At 38.3% G+C, this 24,260-nt stretch overlaps 1 protein-coding gene across 2 annotated transcripts in view; it reads left to right on the top strand.

Moving 5' to 3' along the window:
* Nucleotides 1-24,260, top strand: part of Specc1l (sperm antigen with calponin homology and coiled-coil domains 1 like) — a 141,197-nt gene that overhangs the window by 8,068 nt on the left and 108,869 nt on the right. Inside the window, exon 1 of one of the 2 annotated variants that reach the window (XM_076867794.1) lies at nucleotides 8,701-8,767. The exons of the other annotated variant lie outside the window; for it this stretch is intronic. The gene's annotated coding sequence lies outside the window, so the exon portion shown is untranslated. Of the gene's footprint in view, nucleotides 1-8,700; nucleotides 8,768-24,260 lie in introns of those variants that run through there. 2 annotated transcript variants of the gene reach the window in all.

Here is a 24,260-nt window from a genome sequence, read left to right as displayed (position 1 = left end):
TATTGAAACTCTGCATTGCCCCTTCTTAATGGGCTATTTCTGCCTTGGCCTTCCTGTGATGAGATTGTTCCCTTACTTGCTAGTGTCGCTGTAGTTTTCCATGAACCACACATTGGGACAAATCTGAATTGTTGGAGTGACAGGTTTTCTTCTTTTCCTTCAGCTCCTAATTATCTTTTTCTTCCTCATTTTTTTTTTTTTCTGAATTAATGCTGTCTTGGTATCTGGAGATGCATTCTTCTAATTTTGACTTTATTGGTAGTAAATGTAACTGATGGCATTGTAGACAGGGGTGCTAACACATTACTCTGAGGTTTACTTAAGGAATTTTCTCAGTGCTGTGTCTATATGGTGTACTTTCTCCTTCCCAACTGCTAAGCCTGCCAGCCTGCTTTGAAATATTAGAAATGAATAGGAGGCCATCGACCCCTTCTTGTATCTAAGAATAGGCGTCTTCAAGGCCTCAGTAGACTGAGTAATAAATATTGTTTTGCTTACCTAGTTTTCACATAAGCTACTGATTATAGGTGAGGTTTGGAAAGGGGGAGGAAGGGAATTAGGAGGTTTTAGGAGTAGCTTGGACTTGAACAATGGTGAGATAATAATGAGTATTCCAGAGTTGAGGGAAGGGAAGGCATATGATAAAGTAGGGATCAACCACCTTTTTCATAAAGAACCAGATAGTAACTTTTTTTTTTAGTTATTGCAGGCCTATGTCTCTTTTGCAGCTAATCAACTTTGTCACTGTAGCTCAAAAGTAGCCACAGGTAATAGGTAAATGAATGTGACTGGATTTCAACAAATTGTCTAATTTTATATAGTTTTTTTTATGTCATGAAGTATTCTCATGATTCCCCCCCCCCCACCATCAATAGTATAAAACATAATCTTAGTTTATGAACTGTCCAGAGTAAGTGATGGTCCAAATTTGGCCTGTGGACCGTGGCTTGCTGACTCCTGTTATACATCGTAGAGGAACAGAAAACAGAGGATTGGTTAGAGGGCCTGGGAACCCAGATCCCTGGGTCACACTTAAGGAAGCATGAAAAAGGAATCCATTTTTGTGATGTAATGAAAAATTTAAGGGAAGAATGTTTTGTATTTATGTGTGTGCCTGATCTCATCTTAGTATTTATTCAAAAATTTTTTTTACAATGGAAAAATTCATGAATATACATGAGAATAATGTGATTAAGCACTAGTGATCAATACTAGACCTTTTAAGTTTTGCGATTTTCTTTTATCATTTTTGTGGTGCTGGAAATTGAACCCAAGGCTCGTGCATGCTAAATATACATTCTACCACTGGGCTTCTCCCTCAATCCCAGTGTGAATTTTAGAATCAAAATGTCCATGTTCTACCAAAAAGTCTACTAGAATTTTAATTGAAATTATGTTGAATATATAGATAATTTGGGGAGAATTGACTTCTTAACAATATTTGATATTTTGGCCCATGAACATAGTCTGTTATTCAGGTTATTTAGTTTCTTAATTTTCTTCTGTATTATTTTGTAGTTTTCAGTGTGTACAGATTTTGGTGGGGAGGTAGGTATTGGAGGTGGGTACCTGGAAGTATACCTCTGAGCTGTATCCCCAGTCCTTTTTTAATTTTTATTTTTGAAACAGGTTCTTTCTTGCTAAGTTACCCAGTCTGGCCTCCAACTTGTGATCCTCCTGCATTAGCCTCTTGAGTTGCTAGGATTACAAGTGTGTGCTACTGTGCCTGTCCATATCTTTTACTTTTTTAGGGTCAGATTTATCCTTAGTATTTTATGTGTTTTGATGTTAATGAGAAGAGGATTTTTAAAAATTTCAATCTCCAATTTTCTTTGCTAATATTTAGAAACACATGTATGCATGTGTGTGTGCTCATTCTCTCTATATGTACAGTTGATTTTTTGTATACCAATATTGTATTCTGAAACCATGCTGTAATTATTAGTTTTAGTAGCAGATTCCATTGCACATTCTGTCAGTGTTGTTTGTTAATAAAGACAATTTTACTTCTTAATCCCTATTTTAGATGCTTTATATTTTTTTCTGCTTTTCTTTTGGTACTGGGGATTGAACCCAGGGGCACTTAACCATTGAGCCACATCCCCAGCCCTTTTAAAAATATTTTTATTTAGAGACAGGGTCTCTTGCTAAGTTGCTGAGGTTGATTTTGAACCTCCTCCTGTCTCAGCCTCCCAAGCCACTGGGATTACAGGTTTATGCTACTGCGACCAACTGAAAAAATTTCATTTTATGCCATTCAGGATGATATTAGCTATGGATGTTTCCTAGATACTGTTTATCAAGTTGAGGAGATTCCCTTCTATTGATTTATGTTCTTTTATTTTTATACTTGTAGATGGACAGCATGCCTTTCTTTATTTTTATGTGGTGCTAAGGATTGAACCCAATACTTCACAAGTGCTAGGCAAATGCTCTGCCACTGAGCTCCAATTTATGTGTTTTTTTAAAATCAGCAATGATGTTAAATTTTATTTAGTGCTGTTTCTGTTTCTATAGAGATAATCATATAGCTTTTTTTTTTTTAGTTTGGAATATAGTGAGCAAATTTCTTTTAAGACTTGTTTCATGGGATAGACATTACTTGCTCTTGAAGTGTTATCCTTTTTCTAGATTGTTGGAGTCAGCTTGTTTATGTATGCATGTGTGTGTGCTCATTCTCTCTATAGGTACTTTTATTATTATTTTTATTTGCAATGTGAGGGAAACCCAGGACTTTGTAGTTGATAGGCAGGCATTCTGCCACTGATCTACACCCTCAGCCCCCCATTTGCTATATTTTTGTTTAGAATATTTTGCATTTATTTTCATTTGAGAGATTGATTTGTAGTTTGTAGTGTCTATCAGATTTTGGTAGCAGAGTAATGATAATGTTATAAAATAATCTGGAAATTATTCTTTTCATTTTTCTGCAAGTTTGCTATATAGTTTGAATGCGTCCCCCAAGAACCCTGTCTTGGAAACTTAATTCCCAATGTAACAATGTTGGGAAGTGAGGATTTGGGGTGGCATTTGGGTCCTGAGAGCATCACTCTCACAAATGGATTAATGCCAATTATAAAAGGGCTTGAGGATGTGAGTATAAGCTCTTGCTCTTTCCCAATCTTCTTGCCCTTCCACCTTCCATGATGGATTGATGCAGCACAAAGGCCTTTGTTGGATGTGGCCCATTGATCTTGGACTTCCCATCCTCCGTAGCCATGTGCGAAATACATTTCTTTAGTTTATACATAATCCAGTCTAAGTGTTCTGTCAGAGCAGCATAAAACAGATTTAAGACAGAAATTTGATAGAATTTGATAGAACAGAAGTGATACTGTTGCTATTACAAATACCTGAAAATGTGGAAGCAGTTTTGGAACTGGTAATGAGTAGAGATTAAAAGAATTTGGAGAATAGGCTACAGAAAGCCTAGATTCCTATGAATGAAGCACTGGGGGAAATTCTGATGGAGATGCAGAAGATGACAAGAGCAGTAGGGAGAGCTGAAATTTTAGGGATTACTTAAATGGTCATGATCAAGATGTTGGTAGAGGTATCCATAGTAAAGACCATTCTGATGAGGTCTTGAATGGAACAGAGGAATAAAAGATTGGAAACTACAGGAAAGGCCACTTAACAGTAAAACGAAAGGAGAAATTATTTAAAGATGGAGTTAATAATTAAAAGGAAGCAGAATAAAAAGATTTGAAAAACTATTAGTCTAGTCATATAAGAAACGAAATGTGGGGCTGGGGATGTGGCTCAAGCAGTAGCGCGCTCGTCTGGCATGTGTGCGGCCTGGGTTCGATCCTCAGCACCACATACAAACAAAGATGTTGTGTCCACCGATAACTAAAAAATAAATATTAAAATTCTCTCTCTCTCTCTCTTTTTTTTTTTTTTTGAAAAGGTTGTACCTCCTCTCAATATTGTTACACTGGGGACCAAACTTTGAACATATGATCTCTTAAAAAAAAAAAAAAAAGAAACGAAATGTGTCAGGGAGAGAATATTAGCCGGGCATGATGGTGCATGCCTGTAATTCCAGCGGTTCAGGAGGCTGAGGCAAGAGGATGGTGATTTCAAAGCAGCATTATTGGGAGGTGAGGCCTGTGGGTGGTGTTGGATCATGGAGGGTTCCAACCTCATGAATAGATGAGTGCTGATAGAAGTGTTTGATACTGTTAGTTCAGCCTCTTGATCTCTTGAACTGTCTTGCCCTTCCACTTTGTACCAAGGGATGATGCAGCATAAAAGCCCTTGCTAGACACACCCCTCAGCTCACTTGTGGACTTCCCATCCTCCAGAACCATCATGTGCCAAGTAAGCTGCTATTTATAAATTTTCTAGTGTGTGGTATTCTTTTGTAGCAGTACAAAATAGACTGAGATTGGGGATTAAATTCAGGGGCACTCAACCACTGAGCCACATCCCCAACCCTATTTTGTGTTTTACTTAGAAATAGGGTCTCATTGAGTTGCTTAGCACCTGATGTTGCTGAGGCTGGCTTTGAACTCGTGATCCTCCTTCCTCAGCCTCCAGAGCTGCTGGGTTACAGGCCTGCACCACCACGTCTGGCTCCTTATTATCCTTTAATAGCTATAGAATCTGTAGTGTTATCACTCCTCTAATTCCTAATGCTGGTAAATGAGTCTTCTGGTGAGTGGGGTAGAGATTTAGCACTTTTATCTTTTCAAAGAACCCACTTGTGGTTTTATTGATTTCTACTTTTCCCTTTTCTATCATCAGTTTTTACTTATTGGTCATTTCCTTTCTTGGGCTTGCTTTGAGTTTCATTGCTTTTTCTTTTTTCTTGAGTAAAAACAGAGATACTTGAGATATTTCTTTTTATAGTATAAGTGCTAAAATTTACCCTTAAATATTGCTTTAATACTCCCACAAATTTTGATATGCCATTTTTTTTTTCATTTTCATTCCATTCAAAATGCATTCTGGTGCCCCCTGGTTGGTTTTTTGTTTAATGTTGGTTGGTTGGCTCATTGGTCTTTTTGGGTACAAGGTTCTCGCTGTGTTGCCTAGGATGGCCTCAAGCTCCTGAACTCAACCCATCCTCCTACCTTAGCTTTCTGAGCACTTAGATTAGAGATACCTGCCACCATGTCTGTCTAATTTCCTGTTTGATTTCTTCTTTGACTCCTGGATTCCTTAGAAGTAAATTAGTTTCCAGGGATTTCAGAATTTTTCAGAGATCCTTCCTTTATTTTCTAATTAAATTAACCAAGAATCTTTTTAATAAAACACAATGACAGTACCATTATCCCATCTTAAAAAAGCAATAGTACTCTGGGTGCAGTGGTGCATGCCTATAATCCCAGTGGCTCAGAAGGCTGAAACAGGAGGATTGCAAGTTCAAAGCCAGCCTCATCAAAAGCGAGGCGCTAAGTAACTCCGTGAGACCCTGTCTCTAAATAAAATACAAAATAGGGCTGGAGATGTGGTTCAATGGTCGAGTGCCCTTGAGTTCAGTCCCTGGTACCCCCCCTCCCACCAAAAAAGGTCTTGTTCAAGAGGGACAGTTTGAAATACTGCAGAAAGGATAAGAAAGAGAAAACTGTGTCAGGGAAGTATTATCAAAGGCCAGTGGAGTGAGTCAAGCAGGGTGGAGGGAGTGGACAGGAATAGAAAGGGATAGATAGACGCCTGGAGCTGACCAGGTGAAGATGGTAAAGGATGGCAAGAGATGGTTGTATTGCATTAGACTGCAGTAGTAAGCAAAGCTGTGGTGGTGAGGATCGGGAGAGGTGGCACACACTGAGAGTGGAGTCATGAGTTTTTTAGTTGCCTGGAAGAATCCCTGAAGCTTCTCTGTGTAAGTCAGGGAGTAGAAAGGAGAGGAAAGTTTTTGCTAGTCCCAGGAGGACATAGAAGTAGTAAGAAATAAGTTTAGGATAAAGAGAAACTTGCCTTGCTGGTTATAGCAAGGAGGAAAGGAGATGAATGTTTATTGGACTTATGTGCATGCACTGAGGTTTTCCTTGTTAGTTCACTTGCATTGTTTGATGTGGTTCTTGTAGCATCCTATGTAATATTTCTTACTTTTCACTTACGTATGAGAGAGTTGAAGTTTGGTGATGAATAATATGTGGCCCAGAGCCACATAGCTAGTCAGCAGAGTTCTAGCATTTGAATGCAAATTCTGCCCAGTTGTAACTTAGTTCTTTTCACTAGATATGTGAATTCATAAGTACTTGCAGCCATCGTTGCAGGCTGCTGCTATTGGAAGGTCTCCCTTGTGTCACAGGCTGTACATTGTGTGATATGACTTAGAATAATGCTGCCAGTCTTCTCTTGAAAAACTCTTGACTTTGTGTTTTGAAGTTCTTTGAGTTGCTGTTTTAAGCTAAAATAATGAAATTACTCATTTATTCAGTACATCAGATTGAATATGTAACACTCCCAGGGGCATTTTTATGTGTGTAGGGTTTTGGTAATTTTGGGGTGGGGTTGGGGGGATAATGTTTTCAACCTACAAAAAAGTTTTTTTTTCACTTACTGGTCTTGGACTCAATACTTCCCACCTCAGACTTGTGTGCTGAGTGCTGGGACTACAGGAGTGCCCCATAATGCCTGTCTAGGAAATGGTTTTGAATATAGAGATTTTGAAGGTTCCCATCTGATAAATTGGGGGTGGACTGCTGTGAAATTTGTATGGTAGTCTGTTCTTACTATCTGCTGTTACTATCGTTTTACTGAAATTCAAGGTTGCTTACATAGCGTAATATTGTTCAGAAATACTATTTTTGTCAAGTTAGAATGAAGCATTGGGAATAAATGTTTATTGTTATATTATATTGAAACTCTGACAGGTAATTGAGCTGCATTGCTTGAACTTGCAATAATACATTGTTCATCCAGTAAAGACACACAGGAAAACTTACATATAGTAAAGCTTACCCTAAATTAGTAATAGTAAAATCAGTGTAATTAAGTTATATGGTTGTGTTTCAGCATTTTAACAAGGAAGTGTGGATCATGACACTTTGAATTCAGAAGGAAGAGATTTCCACTGATTTCCCATTTTTCCCTCCTGATGTCTTCATCCTGCCTCTAAAAAATGAGTAGTTCTAGACTCAGTTATAGGATGTCTTGTGACAGGCAGTGAACTATATAGTGGTTGATTAACTAACCTGTCTCATAAGAGCTAGGATTTACTTCTGACATGCATGTATTTTTCAGCAGTAATTTGGGTTCTTCACATCATAGCTTTGATTTTGTGTGTTTTTCAAGTGTTTGGTTATAGTTTCCATATAGTTATTGAGTAATATCTTTAAGGCCCTTGCCCTACTTGCCTCCTATATAGGGCCTGTGTGTTCTCAAAGAGGGCTGTGGGAAATGTCAACACCCAACTACTACCTAAGGATCTATTATCCAGTGCTAGAAGAGTTAGATCCAAGTATTGGGGTTTCATAAGAAGTGGGGACCAGGGGCAGTTGTGGGTGTTGGGAGACATAGATCCTTTCAGCTGTACTTTGAGGTGGCATGGGATGGAAAATGGTGAGGAGAAGGAGGGTTTGTCCTTTGAGACTGGCTTTGAAAGAGGAAAGAGGGACATTGTGGTTAGGGGAATAATACAGAAGTTAGAGGGACAGGTTTAAGATAAGATAAACAGACCTACTGCTCTGAGCTTAGTGTGCTTGGAGGAGGCCCAAAGGGTGGCTTTGAAATTGTAGGTTAGATGCTATTGTAGAGGACTGGCTGTCCAGAAATATTGGGCTGAATATTTAATATTCTTACTGCTTAAGGCCGAAAACTTCTCATCTTTCTTGTTCACTCTGTGTTGTTTCTGGCTTCTCCTCTACCAGTGCTATTCTTTTCTTCCCTGTTGAGGGTTGCCAGGTAAAACACAGGATGTCCAATGAGGTTTGAATTTCAGATAGACAATGAAGGCTTTTTTTAGGGTATATCCTAAATATTGCACAGAGTACAATGAAGTGAGGGGAGTGCTGTGGCAGAAGTATGCCAGAGAGGGAGGAGGAGCCAACTGTCTAGAGAGCCAGAAAAGTGTCAGGAAGCAGATGGCATTTGAGCTGAATCTTGATGTAAGCAGTTATTTCTCTGGCAGGAAGATGGTAAGGGACTTTCAGGAAAAGGGAACTGTAGGAGCAAAGGTGAAAAATCAAAGTAGGCAGTGATGCCTTTGTGAAATGGGAAATGAGTTGGGGGAAGCAGAGTGTGAGGGATTTGGGTGCTCACTGAGGCAGTGAGGTGTTATCTAGCAGGAGAACAGCATGGTAGGATACATGCTTTAGAGTGTGGATAAATAGTTTTGGTGCTGAAGGACTGAAGGCAGGGATAGCATCAAGAGGCTGTAGTAATTGTCCAGCTGGACCTCTTCTGTGACACAGAAAGTCTAGGATAGTGTTGTAGGGATAGTGGGGACAAGGAGGAGGACTGCTGCCAGGTAAGGGACTTCTTGCAGTTACCAAGAGTTGTCTTCATGACATGCATGTAACCAAATGTTTCTGAAAAATACAGTGTATCAAGGCCCTCTGTAGTCTCATAGCACAGGCCACACCTTCAGATGGTGGAAGAAAACTTGGAGTGACTGAGCTGTGGGGAATAGGTGTGGCTTTTGAATATAGACTGCACAAACAACTGCACTAGCATTTGCCCATTTTGGAAACTTCCAGTTCACCCTTTTCCAGTGTGCCTGATAATAAGCCCATCTCCTAGGATGATGGAGGACCGAATGCAGGACTGGGTGAAATGATGTGAAGGGAATCCCCAGGACAACGATCAGCATAAAGTAAGCCCTTGGGTTTTAGTTTCTTTTCCTTCCCTCTTGCCGGTGAGGTTTCAGAAAACAGGAGAACAGTGAGTGGATTTTGACTTTGGGGCTGTCAGTGTGCCAGGTCAGCTGGCGATTTCAGAAGTGGGTTCAGATAAGCAATGTGGCCCTGTGGTTCCTTCTCAGATTTCATTCTGGAGGTCAAAGAGAGCCCTTTAGCTGTCTGTCCTTTCTTAGGAAATGAGGTTGGGAATCTGAGGGAGTCATGGGCCCTGTGCATAGATTTTCTCATGGCTTTCTACTTTGTAAGATGCTCAAGCTATGGCTTTCCCAATTCAATAGATTGTGCAAAAAAGACCCTTTCTATGGTATGGTGAACCTTTCTCTCCAGTTAAAACAGTTACCTTATTCCAGGTTTCTGGGCCTTGGCTGGTTGGCTGGCTCGCTTTCTGTTTTGTCTGTCTGCTGTAGATTGAACATAGGGCCTTGAGCATACTAAGCACGTACCGCTGCCACTTAGTTATGCCTAGCCAACAATATTACTTTAGGTTATATAATTCTTTTTTTGTGGGGGACTTTACTGCAGAATGTTTAGCTGCATCCTTGGCCTCTTTCACACTGCCAATAGTCCCCCCTTTCCCCAGGTGTGACAACCAAAAATGTCCACTGACTGTACCAAATGTTACCTAGGTGCAAAATTGCCCCATCCCTTCTTTTTTTTAATATTTAGTTTTTTAGTTATAGATGGACACAATATTTTATTTTTATGTGGTGCTGAGGATTGAACCCAGTGCCTCACGCATTGTAGGCGAGCGCTTTACCTCTGAGCCACAACCCCAGCCCACCTCTTCCCTTCTTGAGTACCACTGCTTTATACTCTAAGTAGAAAAAAAGGAAAAGAACTTCATGGCATTTTTTACTCATTTTCTTTTGCATTTAAAAAAATTCATTTTCTTTAAACTTAGCTGGTAAAATAGTTTGTTGGACATTTTTGCTAAACTGAATTTGAATTCTGATTTATTTTAACACTTTCTGGGTATGGTGGTACATGCTTGTAATCCCACCTGCTCAGGAGGCCAAGGCAGGAGGATCACAAGTTCAAAGCCAGCCTCAGCAATTTAGTGAGACCCTGTCTGTCTTAAAAAATTAAAAACATCTGAAGATGTGGCTCAGTGGTTAAGCACCCCTGGGGTCATCCCTGGTACAAAAAGAAAAAAAGTGTGATACTAAGCTATTTTTAACTTAGTTTAGAAAAACTTTCTTTGTGCAATTGTTAAAACAAATTCCCAAATCTAAAGTTTTAAGTTTTTTAAAAAGACATTTTTTATGTTGTTATATTTGAATCATTTGTAAAATGCAGAAGAAATTGTTTCATTTTCATTTTGGATCAGAGTTTGTTATAAATGTACAACCATATCATGATGTTTTTTTTTTTTAAACATGGCCATCAGTTAATTTTATGAGTATAATATTGTTCAAGTTTGTAACTGCCTGCCAAAAGTCTGAACATAAAGCCATGGTTTAAAGGGATCCTTAATAAACATTTTCTTTTGTAAGGAATGGCCAGAGGAGACTCAAAATTTTTTGCATTCTGGCAGTTTGAACTTTGGAAAACAATTTGTCTTGGACTAAATCTGGAAAAATAATTTGTGTACTGCAGCCAGAAATTCTTTTAGGCTGTCCTTTTCGAGCCTTGTCACTTGTCTGGAATGTTCAGTATCATCAGTATATTAATGGCTTTTTCAGCAACTTGAATTAAAAAGAGATTTAAAAAAAAAAACAAACAGAAAAGGGGGAGTGGGGGAGTCAGAGGAATCTCTAGGAATGGATCTGAGAGGTCTTGATGTAAGATAAGTTTAATTCTTTTACTCTTTGGAAAACATTAAGAAGTAAAATATGGTTCTGAGTTTGAAAAAACCGGGGAGCTTCTGGTTGTTTCTGAGTACTTCCTTGTGTTAAATGTTATAATAGAATAACAGAGATAAATCATAAATCAGTATAAGTGGGCTTTTCTGTGGCTAAAACAAGTGGTTTTAGTGGCTTCTTCTCCCCTTCTGCTCCCCTTCCCTCTTCTCTTTGAGTATTCGGAAGTGAGCCTAGGGCCTTACATAGCTAGGCAAGTGCTCTACCACTGAGCTGCATCTCTCAGCCCTTTTTATTTTATTTTGAGACAGTCTAAGTTGCTGAGACTGGCCTCGAATTTGAGTTCCTTCTGCCTCAACCTCCAAATCAGCTGAGATTACAGGCATGTATCACCATGCCATTTTGAGTTGATATTTCTGATAATTAACTCATTTTTTTTTTTTCCTAGCAACTTACCTTTTGGTAGTTGTAGCTTAGTGGAAAGAGCTTAGACTTTAGGTAATATGGTTTCTTTACTCTAAACATGGTGTCTTCCTCCTTTCCATCTCCTAGTGACCATGAGAATCAAATGTGATAGCATTTGTGCAGCAAGGACCTTTTTCATTGGCAGCTGGTGATCTTCAGGCAGCTTGCCCATGTATTTACCACAACAGCAACATCAGTAGTGTCTTGGCCTCCTCCTCATTACTGGCTGACTCTCACCATTTCACAAAGCCCAATTTTTTTTTTTTTTTTTTTTGGCGGGGGTACTGGGGATTGAACTCGAGGGCACTTGACCACTGAGCCATATCTCCAGCCCTATTTTGTGTTTTATTTAGAGACAGGTTCTGAGTTGCTAAGCACCTCACCATTGCTGAGGCTGGCTTTGAACTCACTTCCTCCTGTCTTAGCCTCCTGAGCCACTGGGATTATAGGCATGTGCCACCACATTGGCTACAAAGCCCAATTTTTGAAGTGTTCTTTGTCCTTTCTTACCTACTCAGTTTTTCTCTCACTCCATTGCACTCTGACTTGGATGTTGTCCCTCATTGGGGCAGCTTTGGTCCAATTCACCATCACCTCCTTGCTGCTGACTAAAAAGGCCATGGGAATGGTGATGAGCACAGCCTTTCCCCAGGGGATTCACCTCTACTCCCCCCTCACTGTTTGGCCAGGCAGAAAGGGAGGACCTGTGAGGGGAAGGGGAAGAAGTGGGAGAGCTGTTGCCTTTTCTTTCTTTTATGGCCCTGAGGCTTTTAAAGGGGAGTGTACCCCTGGTGTAGGGAAAGGACAGTAGAAAAGTTTCTTCATTTTCTAGGCTAGAGGTGAAAGCAGAGGAGAGGTAGATATGAAATGAAGGTCATCTTTTCTCACTAGGTCATAATTTTTTTTTAAATATATACATACACACACACACACATATATTTAGTTGTAGTTGAACACAATATCTTTATTTTATTTATTTAGTTTTATGTGATGCTGAGGATCGAACCCAGCGCCTCACACGTGCTTGGTGAGCACTTTACCATTGGAGCCCCAGCCCCTAGGTCATAATTTTCAAGTACGGTATTAAATGCATTAAATGTTAAGTTGATAATAATCATACCCTAGTTTTTTATTTTTATTTTCTGGTACTGGGGATTGAACCCAGGGGTTTTACCATTGAGCTACATCCTTAGTCCTTTTTATTTATTTTTAATTTTCAGGAAGCAAGTTTGTTTATTTATTTATTTTTATTTTTATTTTTTTGTACTGGGGATTGAACTCAGGGGCATTCAACCACTGAGCCACATCCCCAGCCCTATTTTATATTTTATTTAGAGACAGGGTCTCACTGAGTTGCTTAATGCCTTGCCATTGCTAAAGCTGGCTTTGAACTCAGGATTCTCCTGTCTCAGCCTCCCGAGCTGCTAAGATTACAGGTGTGTGCCGCTGTGCCCAGCTCTTTATTTATTTTGAGACAGGGTCTTACTAAATTATTGAAGGTCTCACTAAGTTGCTGATGCTGGCCTTGAATTTGGAATCCTCTTACCTCAGCCTCCTGAGTCATTGAGATATATAATAAAAACTGTCTTTAAAAAACAAGAAAAATCACTCTACTTTGTGTTCAACCAGAGATGTGAAAAATTGTGCTCTATATGTGTACTGTGACTTGAAATGCATTCTGCTGCCATATGTAACAAATTAGAATAAATTAAAAATTTTAAAAATAAGACAAATCCATATTTTAAAATTATGTATTTTAATAAACATTGAAGTTTTTTGAGTATTGGACTTTGCCTATGGATTCAGACTAAGCAGAGAACCACATGCCTGAAGTAATCTTATCTTTGCTTTTCTTATTCCTGTCTGTTTCAGGCACCTTGAATACATGCCTACTTGTACATGTGCAGTTTTTTGACATGACAAGGGTCAGATTTTCCTCTGAGTGTTAGTCCTTGACTTCTAATTGGAATCCCATTCAAAGTCTATCTTTAAAATATGTACCTTAAATGCACTTTCTGAATGTGAGCTATAATTCATGATAAGAAAGATTAAAAACCTGTGTATATTGAAGAATTCAATTTAGGATCAGTCCATTGCATAATGATTTTTTTAATTAAAACATGTTTACTGGATTTCTTTAAAAAAATTTTTTTTGGTAGGACGTGATTTTATGAGACTGGTTGTTGGTTTTGATTTCTTTAACATTGTGTTACTCTCCCCTGTACTTCCTTTCAGGAGTTACAGTTTCCCCTTGACTAATTTATTTTCCTTTGTGTTTAAATCTGTTCTTTCTCTGTCCCCTGCCTTATTTATTTATTTATTTATTTATTTATTTATTTATTTATTTGTGTGTTGTACTGGGAATTGAATTTAGATGTACTTTGCCACTGAGCTACATACCTAGCCCATTTTATTTTTTATTTTGAGACAGAGTCTAAGTTACACAGGCTGGCCTTGAACTCGCAGTCCCCCTGCTTCGGTTTCTCCATGAGCTGGGATTATAGGCACATACCCTTCTCCCCCCTATGATTCCCACCACCAGGCCCAGTTTGGAATCTGTTCTTGATTTACAATTTTAATGATATCCCTATATTTTAAATATAGAATTTGTGAAATAAGAGATAAATATACTTAGATTGCTTAGGTCAAAACCCTTTGTGTATTTTTAGCGTCCACTAAAATATTGATAGGCACAAAAAAGCCACAACTAATAAGCAGTGTCTTCCTTTGAAATGTTTTAGTCCCTGGTTCTGAAGGTACAAATCATGAAATAGAATTTTGGGGATTCTGAAAGATACTAATCTGCTAGACCCAGTGGTGCATGCCTGTAGTTCCAAAGGCTCTGGAGGCCAGCCTCACCAATTTAGCATGACCCTAAACAGTTCAGTGAGACTGGTCTCGAATAAAAAATAAAAAGAGTTTGGGATTTAGGCTAGTGGTATAGCGCCCCTGGGTTAAATCCCCAGTTCAACAACATCAACAACAACAACAAAAAAAAAAAAAAAAAAAAAAAAAAAGGAAGGAAGGAAGGAAGGTAGGTTAATTTTCAGTTCATCCTCCTCATTTTATAAACAAGACTCTTAGAGTCAGGGTGATTTGCTCAAGGTTAGATGGTTCCAGACCTGGGTCTCTTGATTATCATTCTTGTGGACTCCCTACCATATATTTTTGGTATTTCTTGATATGTAATTTTCAGTGGGAAAGAACTAGAAACTAGTGTTTGTTGACATCTATGTGCCATGGTATGTAATTTAATGAAAGCAGCAAGTAAAATAATCTTTTAGTCATTCCTTGTAAAGGGTTTCTCTGACAAAGTGTCTTTTGAGTTGCTGTTTTTATTTTACTAAGGCATTAGTCATACTCGGGGCATGCACTGTGTTCTATAAATTATGATAGCTCACATTTATCTTGTCTTTACTGTGGGCTGCCACCCCACTAATAGGTTCATTATTCCATTTAATCCTCTCAGCATCCTTGTAAGGCATGTAGTGTTACCAGCCTCCATTTTCTGTATGAGGAAACTGAGATTTCAGAAAGGTTAAGTAACTTGCTCTGGGGTATAGATACAGAAGTAGAATCTTCTATTTCCTTTTTTTTTTTTTTTTTTTTTTTTTTAGAGAGAGAGAGAGAGAGAGAGAGAGAATTTTTAATATTTATTTTTTAGTTTTCGGCGGACACAACATCTTGTTTGTATGTGATGCTGAGGATCGAACCCGGGCCGCATGCCAGACGAGCGCGCTACCGCTTGAGCCACATCCCCAGCTCTTCTACTTCCTTTTTATTTTAGAAGAGGATACTGAGTGGTTTGAAGTCAGCACTTGTTAGGAGGGAGGCTTATAGATTTCAAGTAAGTATGAAAGTCTCCCAAAGTTTGGAACTTTGAGCTGAATCTGACCATATGAAATATTAACAGATAAAAGCATCAGTTTTTTCAGAATACAAATTGCACATCTATAAAAAGAAAAGTGGAATGTTGTTTGCTGTGCATTTTTTAAAAGTTTTTTTTAATACTTATTTTTTTAGTTGTTGTTGAACACAATACATTTATTTTTATTTATTTATTTTTATGTGGTGCTGAGGATCGAACCCAGGGCTTAGCACATGCTAGGCAAGCGTTCCACTGCTGAGCCACAACTCCAGTCTCCAGTTTTTTTTGTTTTTTTTTTGATGTGTATTTTTTAGTTTTAGGTGGATATAATATCTTTATTTATTTATTTATTTATTTATTTTTTAATGTGGTGTTGAGGATTGAGCCCAGGTCCTCATGCATGCTAGGCAAGCACTCTCTACCACTGAGCCACAACCACAGCCCTGCTGTGCAGTTTTTTTCCCTAACATTTCTATGTTTTAAAAGTTTCATAATAAAAAGTTAGGGGGGAAAATGAAAGCAGCTTAGCAACAGTTTTTTGGACAAAGACTTCAAAGTATTAGGTTACTATGAACTCAGTGTGAACCTCTGATAGTGTCTTGAAAAGTAGACTTTTGTGTGTGTGTGTGTGTGTGTGTGTGTGTGTGTTTGTTTTTTTTTAAGACTAATAAGAGACCCCAGTGTCTGGATTGAGGGAACTAATAGTCAAGCTATACTTGAGTTTCCCAGACCAGATCTGTCTAGTACCTGTGCCCCGCTCCAAAGTGCCTGCCTGCTGTGTTGCTGATACACACAGATGGTGCAGGGAACCAGGAAGAGTGGCTATGGAATTTGTAATACTGAATAGGGAGAAGATCCCACTTAGGGAAGCACCATGACAGTCTTTGATGCTGGGAGAGCTGTGAAGCAAGAATGGTACTTTTGAGTGTAGAGCTTAGATTGAGGCAGAAAAGGAATGTTATGGGAAAGGAGGCACTTATTTTCATTTCCTTTTACCTCATCATTTTCCATTCTATGCCCCTTCAATTTATCTGCCATAGCAACCCCAGGTTAATCTTTAGGAACTACAGATCTGACCACCCTACCTTTAATCCCTTTGTGGCCCACTGTCCTGTGTTAGGTAAAGTCCAGGATCTGAATGGCCCTCTAGGCCCTTGTCCATTGGTCCTTTGTTTTGATGTATCTGTATTCTAGCCATATCCAAGTCCTTAGAGTTCTTTAGTTGAACCCATGCTTTCTCACACACTTGTGATGTGTACTTATATTCCTATTCCTCCAAAGGCAGAACTAGGGACTAGATCTTTCTCTGGACATTATACCCTCTACATATATTTCCCTTGTCTTTTTTTGGGGGGGGGGCATTAATAGAATTATAAAAGATGGGGACCTGTTCAGTATTTATTTACATGTTCGATTTTTTTATTCTAGACCGTAAGCTCCTTAAAGGAGGCACTTCCCCCACTTTGTATCTGTGGGTTCTACAACCTCAGATTGAAAATATTCCCCTCCTTCAAAAATTGCATCTGTACTGAACATGTACTGGTTTTTTTCTTGTCATTGGTTTCTAAACAATATAGTATAATAACTATTTACATAGCATTTACACTGGATTTGGTATTGTAAATAATCTAGACATGATTTAAAATACAGGGGAGAATGTATGTGGGTTCTTTGCAAATACTACTACTTTTTTTTTTTGTAGTGGGGATTGAACCCAGAGGCAATTTATCCCTGATCTACATTCCCAGCATTTTTTATTTTTTGTTTTAAGACAAGGTCTCACTAAGTTACTTAGGACCTCACTAAGTTGCTGAGACTGGCCTCAAACTTGCATTCTCCTGCCTCAGGCTGCCAAGCAATACTACTTCTTTATAGGTAAGGGATTTGAGCATCTATAGATGTTGTTGTTGACAGTAGGGCCCTCGACCAATCCCCCATGAGTATTGAGAGGCAGCTGTTGTGTTCTAGTCAACTTTGTATGCCCATATGTTTATTTTCTTTCTGACATTTCCCATAGAATTGATGTTTGGGACTGGGTGCAGTGGCACATTCATTATAATTCCAGCAACCTGGGAGACTGAAGCAGCAAGACCCTGTCTCAAACAATAAAAAGGACTGGGGATATAGCTGTTGGTAGAGCACCCATGAGTTTAAGCTTAATGTTGCAAAAATTACAAAAAAATAAATAAGAATTGGGTTGGGGGGCTAGGATTGTGGCTCAGTGGTAAAGCGCTTGCCTAACGTGCGCGAGGCACTGGGTTTAATCCTCAGCACCACATAAAAATAAATAAAATAAAGGTATTGTGTCCAACTACAATTAAAATTTTTTTTTTTAAAAAGAAAAGAATTGGGTTGGATTTGCCTTAGCACAAAATAAGTGTTGAATATTAGTAATGACTTCTAATTTTTTTTTACTAGTCAGGTTTCTCTAACAGTAAATGCTTTTAACTGATTTTTTTTTTTTTTTTGTCACTGACATTGCATGTGGGTATCCTATAAGACATTTTTATATATAAGAAGTCTGTTTTTTTTTTTTAAGAGAGAGAGAAGAGAGAGAGAGAGAGAATTTTTTAAAAAATTTTTATTTTTTAGTTCTCGGCGGACACAACATCTTTGTTTGTATGTGGTGCTGAGGATCGAACCCGGGCCGCAAGCGTGCCAGGCGAGCGCGCTACCGCTTGAGCCACATCCCCAGCCCCTGTGTTTTTTGTTTTTTTTTTAAACTTTTTTTAGTTGTAGATGGACACAATACTTTTATTGTATTTATTTATTTATATTTTTTATGTGATGCTGAGGATTGAACCTCAGTGCCTCACACATGCTAGGCTAGTGCTCCACCACTGAGCTACAACCCCAGCCTTGTGGTTTGATTTTTAAGATGTATTTTACTAACATATTTGTAAGGCAAGAGAAGGCCCTGTTTTGTTTCCCCAGTAGGTTTTAATCATAGTATCTCTTGGTAGATGGAAAGGAAACTCTGGAACTTCCTGTGTGGCTTCAGATGTGTCATTAGGGTTAGGCAGGGCTCCTGGAGCTGTAAATCCTGTCCTGAATTGCTGGTGAGCACTAAGATATCCTGGTGAGTGTTTGGCCACCCAGACTGCAACCTTCTAAAATATAGGGTTTATTTCTATATTGCAAGCAGTTTGTGTCTCCACCCATGCCTAACATGGTATTGTAAATAAAAAAGTAGTATCCATAAATTAATATGGTTTTAGCTAAGAAATTTACATTTATAGCTATAACTTCATACATACTGGTTTAGACCTGACAATAAATTGTTTGCTCTATAAAAGAAAGATTTTATATTAAATAACATGGTAATAGGCCAGGCACAGTGGCGTATGCCTGTGATCCCAATGGCTAGGGAGGCTCAGACAGGAGGACACAAGTTCAAAGCCAGCCTTATCGAGACCCTAACTTAGTTAGATCTTAGTGAGATCTGTCTCAAAATAAAAAAAAATAAAATAAAAAAGGGATGGGGATATGTGGCTCAATGGTTGAGCACCCTTGGGTTCAATCTCGAGTATCCAAATAAAACAAAACAAAACATATGGCAATCAGTATTTCCAATTGAAAAATTTTGATTAAGAATACCAATAATTCTGCTGGGGTTGTAGCTCAGTGGTAGAGCACTTTCCTTGTATGCATGAGGCACTGGGTTTGATCCTCAGCACCACATAGAAATAAATAAATAAAATAAAGATATTTTGGGGCTGGGATTGTGGCTCAGCGGTAGAGTGCTCACCTAGCATACGCAGGGCCCTGGGTTCGATCCTCAGCACCACATAAAAATAAATGAATGGAATGGAGGTGTTGTGTCCAACTGCAAAACAACAAAATAAATAAATAAAAATAAATAAAAAATAAAAAAATAAAGATGTTTTTTAAAAAAGAATATCAGTAATGGACTGGGCTGTAAATCAGTGAAAGAGTAGTGTTTAACAGGCACGAGGCTCAGGTTTCATTTCTTTTTCCCCAAAATGAATCCAGTACTAACCCATAGAGTAAGTGGATAAATCTAGATGAAGCAGATTGAGCAGTATAGTTTTAGTGTTGTTAGAGTTTTTTTTATATCTTGTCTAATAGTCATTGAGATCAAAGGTTGCATATTCCTAAGGAAGTGCTCTTGTATGGGTACAATTGAGGCCTTATGAAGCAGCAGAGAGGGACTGGGGTTTGGATTTAGTCTACTGTCACTTCTGAATAATTGACCTAGGAGAGCTTCTTACCTGATGCTCAATTTCTTCATTTATACATTCCCACAAGAATGGGCTATTGTGAGAATTCAGTAACCTGTACTAGGTACTGCACGGGACAGGGTACCTGCTATCCTCTGCTTGGAAGAGGCTTGAGGATGGCCCTAGAAAACCTATGGCTTTCTTTCTAATTTTGAGAACACTGCATCTGTTTTTAAGTTTTTTTAAAAAAATTATTTGACAATTACATGTGACATATTTGATGGATTATCATAGAGTGAGATTATTTCTAGGACATGGAAACAGGATTCACAGTGTTTTTGTGAGGAAAACTGCTTTTTATTCCTTTCAGACTGTGATTTGGCTATAAACTGGAGGTGGTTGATGGTGGTTGACGGCACCCTTCAGGAAGGTTGGGGAAGGGGAATAGTAACTTTTACCATACTCCTGTTTTCAGTGTTTAGGCACTAGAAGTGCTGTGAACTGTTCTGGTCCTTTGTTTCCACTCTGAAATCTCTCATATACCCAGAGGGCTCTAGGTAAGGGTCTTGCAAGACCCTTTTCTTTTTTGGGGGGTACCGGGGATTGGACTCAGGGACACTCAGCCACTGAGTCACATCTCCAGCCCTATTTTGTATTTTATTTAGAGACGTGGTCTCACCGAGTTGATTAGCACTTTGCTTTTGCTTAGGTTGGCTTTGAACTTGCAATCCTCCTGCCTCAGCCTCCCGAGCCATGGAGATTACAGGCGTGCACCACCGTGCAGAGTGGGGGACCTAGTTTATACTCATTAATCTGTTTTGTGAATCCTTGCTCTTAATAGGGGTCATTTTGGACATTTGGGATAGCATTTTCGGTTGTCTTAATGGTTGATGGATGTTGTTGAGCATTTAATAGGTAAGGAGCATAGAATTCTAGTCTCAATATAATGATAATTCTGCAAAAAGGAGATTTCCTTGTGCTCTCTACTGCTTTATAATATCTTGCTAAATAATTTATATAGACAGAAAAAAAAACCTGCTAATGACTAAGCCTAAATTCTAACTCTATTTTACATAAAGCATTTTTTTAAAAAATACATTTTTATATTAATGAGATTTTTAGGGAATGGAATTAATTACTACAGACATAGAGGGGAAATTCCTTTGTTTTGTTTGTATATTTATCAAATAAGTCGGGGTTCTCCCGAGAAACAGAACCAATAGGAAATGGATCCCTGTAATCCCAGCTACTTGGGAGACTGAGGCAGGAAGATCACAAGTTCAAGGTCAGCCTGGGCAACTTAGCAAGATCCTGTCTCAAAATAAAATTTAAAAAGTGGACTGGGGATGTAGCAGCTCAGTGGTAGAGTACTTGTCTAGGAAGTACAAGGCCCTGTGTTTAATCCCTAGTTAAGAAAATAAACAAAAAGTGTGTGTGTGTATGTATGTATGTGTGTATATGTATGTATGTGTGTGTGTGTGTGTGTGTGTGTGTATATGATGTTTGTTTTAAGGAATTGGCTCATGTCATGACAGAGAATAAAGAAAGTCCCAAGATCTGCAGTTGACAAAACTAGAGACCTAGGAGAATTGATGGTGGTGTTCTAGTTTGTGTTCCCAGACCTAAGAACCAGGGGACCTAATGGTATAAATTTTAATCTGAAAGCTGACAGAACCTTATTCAGCCTTTTGGTGCTATGCTGGTCTCTGGTTGATTGGGTCCTCTAACCCCACATTAGGGAGGTTAATCTGTTTTATCCCGTCAACCCATTAAAGTATTAATTTCATCCAATGATACATTCACAGACATACCCAGAATAGTGTTTGACCAAATGGCTGGGCATCCTTTGGCTTAGTCTAATTGACATAACAATCATCACACTAGAGTGGGTCATCTTTTTAGAAAAGTATTGACGGCATTCGTGATGATAGTGTGGTATCTGAGTTACTACTACCACATGCCCAAATCAAGATTATTTATAGCTGCCAAATTCACAATGATTGAGTTTAGAGCTATAGATTTCTGACTCTTTTATTCTTAGTATATAGCCCTCTCTGAAAATCTACTTATTGAAATTCATATGATTTGGGAGGATGAGGCAAGAGGATCGAAAATTCAAAGCCAGACTCAGCAATTTAGTGAGACCCTAAGCAGCTTAGCAAGACCCTGTCTCAAAATAAAAAGAATAAAGAGTGGGCTAGGGTGGTTGTTCAGTGGTTCAGCACCTCTAGGTTAAATTCCTGGTATACACACACAAAAAAAAAATATTTGTTATAAATTTTATTTTTAGTTTCTGTATTCTATAGATATATTTAAAAATATGTATTTAATAGGTTGTCTCTGAATTTTGTCAGGATAGTAAAGGTGTGTTTTACATGATTTTTTTATTGCTTGATTGATTGATCATGGTACTAGGGAATGAACCTAGGGGTGCTTTGGCACTAAGCTATACCCCCAGTCCTTTTTATTTTGAGACAAGGTCTCATTGAGTTACTGAGTCTGGCCTTGAACTTGTGATTCTCCCAAGTTGCTGGGATTATAGTTGCTGGCATGCACCACCTGACATTATATAGTTATTAAAGAAGGGGGATTTTGAGTCTGATGCAGGTGAATACCACTGGTCTAAAATACCTCAAGCTGTCAGCCTCCTAGAATAGTCTATATTTCAGTATCTTTGACTTTTCTACTGTGCTTTTTGTTTCATCTAAGATCTTGCAAAACCATAGTCCTCCTCATAGAGTGTTTTATAGTGTTGGGATTTGTTTTCCAGAAATCCTTGTTCAGTGTTATTTATTAGTTTTCTTCTTAATTACAGCTTTATTAAGATATAATTCATTTGTCAACAGTTCACTTGTTTAAAGTGTAAAATTTTAATTGTTTTTTAGTTTATTCACAGAGTTATATAACTATTGCCACAATCTAATTTTAGGTCTTTGTGTCATCCCCCAAAAGAAATCTTATATTCATTAGCAGTCAGTTTCTGTTTCCCTACCCCTAACCCCTGGCAGTTGTTAATCTACTTTTAATTGTATGTGTTTGCCTATTCTAAATAATTGATATAAATTGAATTATAAAATATGTGATCCCTTACATCTGGCTTTTGTCTAGTATGTTTTCAAGATTCATCCGTGTTGTAACATGTATTTGTACTTCATTCCTTTTTATTGCCTAATAATATTCAATTGGCATGGAATGGGAATTAGATGGAACATTTTGTTTGTGGCCATTGGGTGGATATACTTTGTTTTGCTTATTTATAAGTTGATGGACACTTGGAATTAAAGCAAAGTTATTAGAATGCAGAAAGCATGTAAATAAATGTGTCTAATTAAGTAACAAATATATGCCAATAATTAAAAAATAATTTAAGTGTTTTTTAAAAAATATATTTATTTATTTTTTTTGTTTTTTGGCGGACACAACATCTTTGTTTGTATGTGGTGCTGAGGATCGAACCCGGGCCACACGCATGCCAGGCGAGCTCGCTACTGCTTGAGCCACATCCCCAGCCCCTAATTTAAATGTTAACAAGGAGTTCTATTGTAGTTTATTTGGGAGAATTCAGGGGAGACTGTATGGGTTGTTTCCATTTTGGAGCTATGATAAATAATGTCCCTATGATAATTTGTGCATAAGTGTTTTTTAGTGTGTGTGTATAAGTTTTTGAGTGGACAAATATTTTCATTTTTCATGGTGTACATCTAGGAGTAGAGTTGTTGAGGTCATACGGTAGCTGCCATTTGACGAAATGCCATTCTCATTCCCACCAGCAGTGTATAGGGATTCTAGTTACTTGTATGTACTTTCTAAAATTTGTTAGTGTTTATCTTTTTGATTATAGCCATTCTGGTGAGTGTGAAGTGGTAGTTAAGTTTTAATTTTGGGACAGTGACAGCAGCAGGAAAGGCAGTCTGTTGTATTGTTCAGTGTGGTAGCCACCAGCTGCATGCAACTTTAAATTTAAATTAAGAAAAATTTAAAATTCAATCCCTCAGTTACACTAGCCACTTTTTAGAATGCTTAGTTGCCATTAAGTATCCCCTGGTGGCTACCCTATTAGTACAGTTAGATACTTAAAATATTATCATTATCGCAGTGAGTTCTGTTAGATAATGTTGGTCTAGAAAATGTCAGTTTTACAGGGCTGAAAGAGTAGTCACAGAATGGTAGAGAATTTGACAGGTGTAGTAGAAAGGAATGCAGCATGGAATTTGGAGGAAAGAAGGAAATTTCTAAGAACCATATATAAGGCAAAGAAAGATGTAGGAGAAGCTTAAATGTGGGTAGTTGAAGGAAAAGTTTTTAGAACTTGATTTAACTTTCTTTTTTAAAAATATTTTTTAGTTGTCAATGGACCTTTATTTTTTATTTATTTTTATGTGGTGATGAGAATCGAACCCAGTGCATCATGCATGCAAGGCAAGCGTGCTACCACTGAGCCATAACCCCACTTGATTTGACTTTTCTACAGTACCTTGAGTTAGTGAGTAGATCTAGTCTATGTAATTTTATTTTATGGATAAGAAAAACACAAATTGTTGGTTGGCAGGGATCAATATAACTGCATTATACCTCTTGTGGGAAACTCCTTGAATCTATTTTAGCCATTAATTTTTAGTGTTGCCTGGGAACCTGTAGGACATAGATGTAGACTGCCCTTACTCTGGGCAGATTATTCAGATGGGAAAGGAGAGAGAGAGCAAAAGAGTTGGTTAAGAGTGGATACATTGGACTGGGGTTGTGGCTCAGCAGTAGAGTGTTTGCCTAGCATGTGTGAGGCACTGGGTTCAATCCTCAGCACCACATAAAAATAAATAAATAAAATAAAAGTATTGTATCCAACTGCAACTAAAAAAATACTTAAAAAAATATCAAAGAGTGGGTAAGTTGTGAGGCTGGGGTTGTGGCTCAGTGGTAGAGTGCTTGCCTGGGCAGTTGGAGAAGAGCTAAAGAAGAGTCTCTAAGGCTTTGCTGTGTTTTGATGTATTCTTTTTGCTCCAAAGCCTTATGTCAAGAATTGAACAGAGGCTCCTTGACCCTGTCTTTCCGTTCTGGCCACCGTCCCAGTTGTGTTGTGTCATGTCAAGCCAGGTAAACCTGGAGCATTGGAGCACAGTATAGGTAAAACATTCAG

The sequence above is a fragment of the Callospermophilus lateralis genome, chromosome 1, assembly GCF_048772815.1.
Source record: "Callospermophilus lateralis isolate mCalLat2 chromosome 1, mCalLat2.hap1, whole genome shotgun sequence".
In the NCBI taxonomy this organism is placed as follows: domain Eukaryota; kingdom Metazoa; phylum Chordata; class Mammalia; order Rodentia; family Sciuridae; genus Callospermophilus; species Callospermophilus lateralis.
Note: the sequence above shows the minus strand (reverse complement) of the source record. Positions and strands in the feature narration are given on the sequence as shown.